Source organism: Callospermophilus lateralis, chromosome 8 (genome assembly GCF_048772815.1).
Source record: "Callospermophilus lateralis isolate mCalLat2 chromosome 8, mCalLat2.hap1, whole genome shotgun sequence".
NCBI lineage: Eukaryota > Metazoa > Chordata > Mammalia > Rodentia > Sciuridae > Callospermophilus > Callospermophilus lateralis.
The window spans coordinates 1337602-1345146 of NC_135312.1; positions in this window are offsets into that span (position 1 = coordinate 1337602).

Sequence of the window (7545 nt, forward strand, 5' to 3'; positions counted from 1 at the left end):
CTCAGAGGAGTCTGGCCCAACCCGCAGGATCATGGAGGTGAGGGGCCGAGCCCCACAAGCCCTGCAGGAAGACAGCCTTCCCCTCCACCCCCAGGGGGTCTCAGCAGGGCCCTCCTGGGCCTTACCTGGGACCCCTGTCCCACAGTGGGAAGTGGTGCCTGATGTGACCAATAGCCACCCTTGTGGGACTTGAGCTCTTTGGTGAGTCTGCAAACCTCCAAGTCTGTTCACTCCCAAAGAAACAGGAGAGTGTTGGGAGAATCCTGTCCAGGGGGCTGTCAGCAGAGACCACCGTGGCCCTGTAGGTCTGGGGGGCCCTCCACACAGTGGGTCCAGAACTTTCTGGGACCCCCCAGGAGAGGAGGAGAGCTGGGCAGAGCTGGAGCATGGTAAGTCTGAGGGGGCCACAGAGGGAGTTTTTTCTGAGCCCTCCCTGATATGTCCAGCTTGGCAGGATGATTCCAGATCGTGACTATGGGGCCAGCACTGCACAGTGCCTCAGGATGAACCAAGGTGTTCCAAGTGCCTTCCTGCAGGCACCTGGCTTCAGGGAGCTGAGAGGGCCCAGAGCTTCTCCTAGGGTGTCTGGTAGCCTTAGAGCTGCTGCCCCTGTCTAGAACCCCCAGCTCCTGGCCCAGCCTAAATGCTAAGGCCCCTCCAAGTTCCCACAGGTTGACTCCAAAAGGCAGGGAGCCAGGGCTGGGGTGGGCAGGGGCCAGGCCTAAGCTGTGAATAGACTCCCACCTGGAGCCCCGTCCCCATCGGTCAACAAGGGGCTGGACTCTGGACCCTGAGGCAGCTGTGCACACTGGCCTTGCGTTTGTGCCTTCTGTGCCAGGGTCTGTCCCAGCCGGGCGGGTGTGGAGGTGCAGATGTGACGGGACACAGGAGCGGGGCAGTCACCCAGAGTGGGTTCCAGGTGATCCTCTGTGCCCACCAATATCCTGCTGCCCTTCATAGTGGCCCCATTCCCACCCCACACACAGTCATGGGGGCTCACCTGCCTGCCCCTGAGCTGGGATGCAGGTTCTCCACCTGTGCCTGACAGGGTCCCCAACAGTCCAAGGCCAGCGCAGCAGGGGGTGTGAAAGGCCTCAGCTCACACAGACAGGCAGCCAGAGGCAGCCAGGGACTGTGATGAAACTGGACACTGCCACAGGGTGCGAGGAGCCCCCACCCCAACTGGCACAGCAGCTCAGCTGGCAAGCAGGCAGATGGGTGGGCCAGTGTCCACCTGAGAGGTTGGCAGGGCTTGGCTGGGTCTAGCTCTGCACACTGTCCTGCAGGAAGGTCCTGGGCCCTGTGACCCTCAGGCTTCTCTGGATTTGGAAGGTGACCACCCAGATTAGCTGAGGGCACTGCACAGGCCAGGCACCAAAGCATCCAGGCCCTGCATGGGCCCAAGACAGGGCGTCTTGTGCGTGCAGACCTCAGTGGGGAGGCCTCAAGAATCAGAAACACATGGTGGCCCACTGGGCCCACACCCGGCCCTCAGGCAGCTCACCCACAGAGCCATGTTGGGCTGTAGCTGCTGGCCTTCCTATCCAGTCCCCACCCAGCCTGGAATCCCAGACCCTTCCCCTCAGCCTCCACTAGCTGGCCCTCCAGAGCCCTCCCCTTCCCTGACCCAACCATCAACACCTGGGGCATAGATGGTGGTGGCAGGGCCCTGCCCCTCACCCCTGCATGGGACACCACTATGGGCAGTCCCTCTACCATCACATGGGGACTCCTGGCAAAGAGGACTACTTAGAGGGCCCCAGAGGTGGGGAGAGTGGCCCTGCCAGAATGGACTCCACTCCCAGGGGAGGGTTCCAGTGCCCCTTGGTGTCTAGCCAGCCAAAGAGTCAGAGGGGCTGCCAAGGGGGCCTGTGTCCCTGGGAGGTCCCACCTGGCCCTAGGGCCACTCAAACCAGGCGGGTTGGAGCCAGATCTGCACCCGCCCTGACGTGCCCAAGGTCCAGCCCCCCCACCAGAGGACTCCCTGTGTGCCAGGTGCTGGTTCCTCTGCCAGGAGCATGAGCTCACTCCACCCCCTCGGGCAGGACGGGCTGAGGCGTCCCCACCCCATAGGCTACGTGACTTGCCCGAGGTCACGAAGCCTTTCTTCAGCTCCCCACCCTGCCCCCCTCCCTACCCCCACAGTTTCCTGGAACAGCCCTGGAGACCTGAGCCTGTCGGGTCCTCACATGGACAGGGCAACCCCGGCCAACTCTGACCCAGGAGCGGAGGACGTCAGGGAAGGTCCTGCAGGACAGCTAGGTGAGCACCAGGAGAGAGGCCAGGCACAGGCCCAGGGCACCAACGGATGCAGGAACAGACTCTGCTGTCCAGACAGGGGACGTCAGGGGCTGCACCAGGATCTGAAGGAGGAGAGCTCCTCAGCTGGCCCAGGCCCAGGGTGGCCACCCAGCCAGGCAGAGGCTCCCACAGAGCTGGCCATTGGGCCTGTTGTTGTCACATGTGTCTGCTGGGCTCTGCCATCGAAGCAGAAAGTGCCAGGGCTCTCCCACAGTGCTTCTGGAATCCCCTCCCCACAAGCCCAGAAAGCCCCCTCCTCTGGCTAGGGACAACTGGGCAGGGCCTGGGCAGCCAGGCAGGGTCAAAAAGTGCTTCCAGCAGGCGGGGTCCTGGGCCTGGCAGGGTGTGGGCCCCGGGGGCAAGGGGCTGACAGGGGAGGCCTCAGCCAGGCGAAGGCGAGGAGACCTGGAGCTGGGCCAGGTGGCAGTGTCTCTGGGCCCAGACTGGGGCACTCACCTCTCTAGTTGTCCACTCCAGGGCCAGGCTCCAGACCCCATCTCCTAGTGGAGTCCCCAACCCAAGCATAGAACCTAGGCCCCTGAGTCGAGTCAGCCTCTGTAGACCAGGGCGGGGCAGGCCTCCACCCTGCCTTCCATCCAGCACAGCAGGGGGACCCAGGCCAGGGCCTGGTGAGCTCTGTAAGGACCCTAGAGCCCAGGAGCCCCTCCCTGAAGAAGATCATGGCCCTCAGGCCTGGTGCCCTTCCAAGGGCTCCCTGCTTAGGGAGCCACGGGCCCAGCCCAGCCCAGCTTGGCACTTTCCCGCTGAGACTGAGACGGCTCAGGAGTGCTCCCAGAGCCCGGGCTTGAACTTGAGAGTGGAGAGAGATGAGCACACCAGCCACAGGCACTGGGGCCCAGGGGGCACCCCAAGGACACAAACTCAGAGCAGCATGGCCTCAGGAAGGCTAGGCATGGGGTGACAATGCTGGAGTGGCCATGAACAGCAGTGCTGGGGGTCCCATGTGCTGGCTTGGGGGTAACCCAGTTGCCAGGCCCCAGGCATGATTACTGTCCCTTGACCCTCTAAACACTGGGCTGATCTCAGCCCTGGTCACACTGAGCCCACACCCTGGCCACTCCCAGGCTGTGCCAAGCCTGGCTCCATGGGAGGTGGGCATCTTGGTCATGTCCTACTGGGTCCTCGCTGAGAGACGCAGCACAGTGCCAGGTACAAGGTCCCAGGAGTCTTGCTGCTGGGGGGTGGGGAGGGGCACACCAGCAAGGATCAGGGCCAGGGTGGAGACGGACAGGCAGCTGGGGATAGTGGGCTGCTCATGCTGGAGCCCTGCCAGGTCCCCAGCCAGGTTGTTGGAGAGGAGGGCTGGGGGCACTCAGAGGCACGCAGCAGTGCTCAGTGGAAGCCACCTCTCCAGGGCCCAGAACTGGGGCTGCTTAAGGGCTCTGGGACCCAGGGCACAGGCCATGGCCGTGGCAATGCACAAGAGCTGCTGGGGCAGGAACATCTGCGTGTCCCCCCACAACCTCCCCAACCCCCCCACCCCCACCCCCGTCAACCCCAGACCAAGGGGAAGCCAGCAGACAGTCAGAGCTGGGGCTGGGGACAGCCTCTGCCCAAGGTTGGGAGGTGCACAGGGCATCCTGGAACCAGGTTTAGTGTGTGATGGGCTGGGGGCTAAGGGACAGATGGAGGACTCCCTGGAGGAGGCAGCCCTCCTGCTGAGAGGCCTTCAGGGCAGGTGTGGGCCCCTATAGGCTGGGGAGGCCAGGCAAGGCACCCTGGGGGAGAGATGGCTGCTGTGTCCTAGCCCAGTTCCCCCAGGGTGCTGCCCTTGGGCTCCACCCGCAGGAGCCCCCAGTCCCCAAGGCTTCATGCATGATTCCTCAGACCTGGGAAAGCAGCAGGTGAGGGATCACCCAGGCCCAGGGGAAGGCAGGCAGCATCCTCGGGTCTCCCTGCCCAAGGCTCGGGGTATCCTGGCTGGCCAAAGGCCCTCCACATGGGGAGCAACTGTGGTGTCTCTGTGACCACTCAGCAAGAACCCCTGGCCCCTTGCCCCTGCCCAGGATGGCTCGTGGGAAGCCCTGGGCTCTGTCCCTTCACCTCCTCCCACAGGGCTCAAGGGCCTCCTTGCTGTGTGCTATAATGGAAGCCACCAAGACAGTCAAGGCAGCTGGGGTCCCATCGATGCTGTCCAAGTCTGCTCCCCCACTGCCATGCCCAGCGTCAGCGAGATCCGATTTCATGACTCTCCTGGATCCTGCCCCAGAGAGAAGGGAGCACACAACCCAGTGTATTTTAATTATATCTTTGAGGACCACAAGTCCAATTGTTTCCAGATGGAGGCCCTGGACAGGCGTTCTGCCAACCAGGACAGGGGTAGGGGAAAGGGAGAAGACTGCAGGCCACTGCCCAGCCTCTCCAAGGCGTTGGCACTGGACAGGAGAGGTTCTTCTTCAGTCATGCCTTCCATTTGACATAAGGGGAAACCGAGGCATGGGGTACCAGACTTGAAGCATTTGGCCTGTCTGGGCATCACAGTGAGATGCAGAGGTTAGTGGCTGGACCCCAGGGCAAGCGCCAGCTGGAACCCAGGGTGTCAAGGACTTGGGTCACACATCAGGAGGGAATGGGTCTAGCTGTGTTACCCAGGAAACCTGGATCCACAGGACAGTGCCCTGGCTGTGCCATACACAGAAACTCTCCATCATGGCTCCAGGCAAGTGGGGCCAGTCTCCAAAACCTCCACAGCCAGGCTGCAGATGGACGAGCCTCCCCCAATCCCAGGGCTCCCTCTAAGCAGCAACAGTGCCCCAAGACCCAGGAGCCTTCTCAGCTAGGTGACCACAGTGGAGGGCCACCTGCTCAAGGCTCAGAAGTGGAAGAGTGCCCTGCTGTGCCCTGCTAGGGAGGATCTGCCCTGGCACTGGGCGGTGGGGAGGAAGCAGCAGGCAGTCAGCGCTGGGGACCCTGAAAGTCTGCTGGCTGATGAGATTTGCCCACTCCACCTACCAGGTACTTCTTGCAAGGGGACCACCTGGCTTCTGCCCAGAGTCCTCCCTTCCTTAGCCTGGCTGTGCCCCTCCCTAGCTGGGATGGCCTAGGATTGTAGGGGAGGAGGGTGACAGGCCCCAGCTCTCTGCATGCAATCAGGATGAGGGGCAGAAAGGGGCGAGAGGCACGGAAACTCCCCTCCACCACTGTGCTGGTCTGGGGACCCCATCCTTGCCCTACCTGACTGAAGTCAGCAGGCTCAGGACGACCAGATGGCTTCAAGAGGAATGGCAGGTACAAGGCTTCAGAGATGGGACTGGTCGGGCTCCGGAATATAGCTGCATGGCCTAAGTGGACCTCCTTCCCTCGGCTGGGGACTGCAGCTAGATGCCAACCTGGTTGGAGGGTACCTGCCCATCAGCCCAGGGCATAGGGCAGTGCCCCGGGAGGCCCCGGTCCTACTGCTGCCTGGCCTGGGTACCTGCTGTAAAATGGTGGAGAAGGAACAGGCGGTCCCATCCATGGCAGCCACGGGGGTCTCTGACAGTGGCACCCCACAACGGCTTTCTGCACAGCCCCCAACCCCCCCTTTTATTTTTTTTGACAGCAGGGATTGAACCCAGGGATTCTTAACCACTGAGCCACATCCCCATCCCTTTTCCATATTTTATTTAGAGACGGGGTCTCTCTGAGTTGCTTAGGGCCTCACTAAGTTGCTGAGGCTGGCTTTGAACTTGAAATTCCCGCTTCCATCTCCTGAGACGCTTGGATTACAGGCCTGAGCCACCACGCCTGGCTACAGCCCCCCTTGATGTGGCTCCCCCACCCCCTGCACCTTCAGTCAAGACCAGCAACCCAAGGTAACCAACAATCCAAGGCAGACCTCGTGAGCACCTGCTGTATACAGCCCTAGCCTGACGCCATGCAGGCCCCCACCAAGGGACCCAAAGAGAGACCTACTTGGCCCCAACAGCCCAGTGGTCTACATGGGCAGTGCTGGCCTGCCTGGAGACCAGGCCAGGATGTACACAGAGGGACCTCTGACCCCAGCCCAAAGGTAATTGGCTGGGCTGGTAGACAGCTGGGTGGATACCATCCTATCCCCTCATGGGGCCTTGCCTGCCCGATGATCCCAAGATGACCCGAGAGAGTGGGGGATCCAGGTTGCGAGGGAGCCTGAGGTGCCCTGGGCTCTCTGCCCATGTGCTCTCTGCTGCCAGGCCTGGGGCACCCCCAGCAGACGTGAGCTCATCCTGCGTCTGCGGGGAGCGGGAGGAGAGGGCGAGCTCCCCGGGCCCACCGAGGGAGGCAGGCGTGGGCACTGGTTCACACGGTCCCAGTCGAGGCAAGTGACTCACCTCTTCCCACACCCCGTGGCCTCGAGCTCCCAGCAGGGGAACCTGCCCCTGGGGCTGCCCTGGAGCCCACCCATTAATGCCAGCAGCTCCAGACCCCTCTTCAGAGATTGGCTGGGCCTCTTTCCCTCCCGCAGGTGCTTCAAAGACCACACCTGCCTTCCAGGGGCCAACTCCTAGGGCCCTGCAGGACACGGACATCTGTTCCCACCTTCCATCCTCTATGATCCCAACCTCCTAGGTGCATCCCCTCCCTCCCCTCCCCTCCTGATGATCGTCTCCCATACACACTGCATCCCTTTACACGGTAGTGCAGACCACCCAGACACAGAGACGTCCGCTGCAGCACCACAGCACCTCTGCAGCCTGCAGCCCACTGTGACACTCTCCGTCATTCCCAGGACAGTCACCCTGGCCAGCCACGAGCCAACAGCACCTTCCACCCACTGCTGACTGCTGTCCATACCCCCACCTGCTGTTCATCCTACTTACCCCCCACTCCTCCCACTTACTGACACTTGCTGACCGGAAACTCTGTCCCAGCAGTGCTGGTGATGAGTGACCGCTGGGAGATTGCCAATACGTAAGCCAAGTGGGGCAGCCCAGCTGATGGTGACTGGGTCCTGGAGACTGTTCATGAGTGTGATGAGAGAGCCATTGGGGACAGCAGGGGTCAGGGTGGGAGGACCCACGATAGGCCGCGTTGAGAGAGTTCCAAGGCAGACCTCGTGAGCACCTGCTGTATACAAGTAGAGCATGGGAACTTAGGAAGGGAACTGAGGGCATATTTTCAGCTGCTGGGCCTGAGGGGCAGGAAGATGCCTCAGGGCCTCAGCGGACCTATGCCCTGGGGTAGCTGCACTCAAATCCAGGGCTGCCTAGGAGCTGACCAGAGTAGGGTGGTGCCCACCTCCCCATGGCCCCATCCACACGG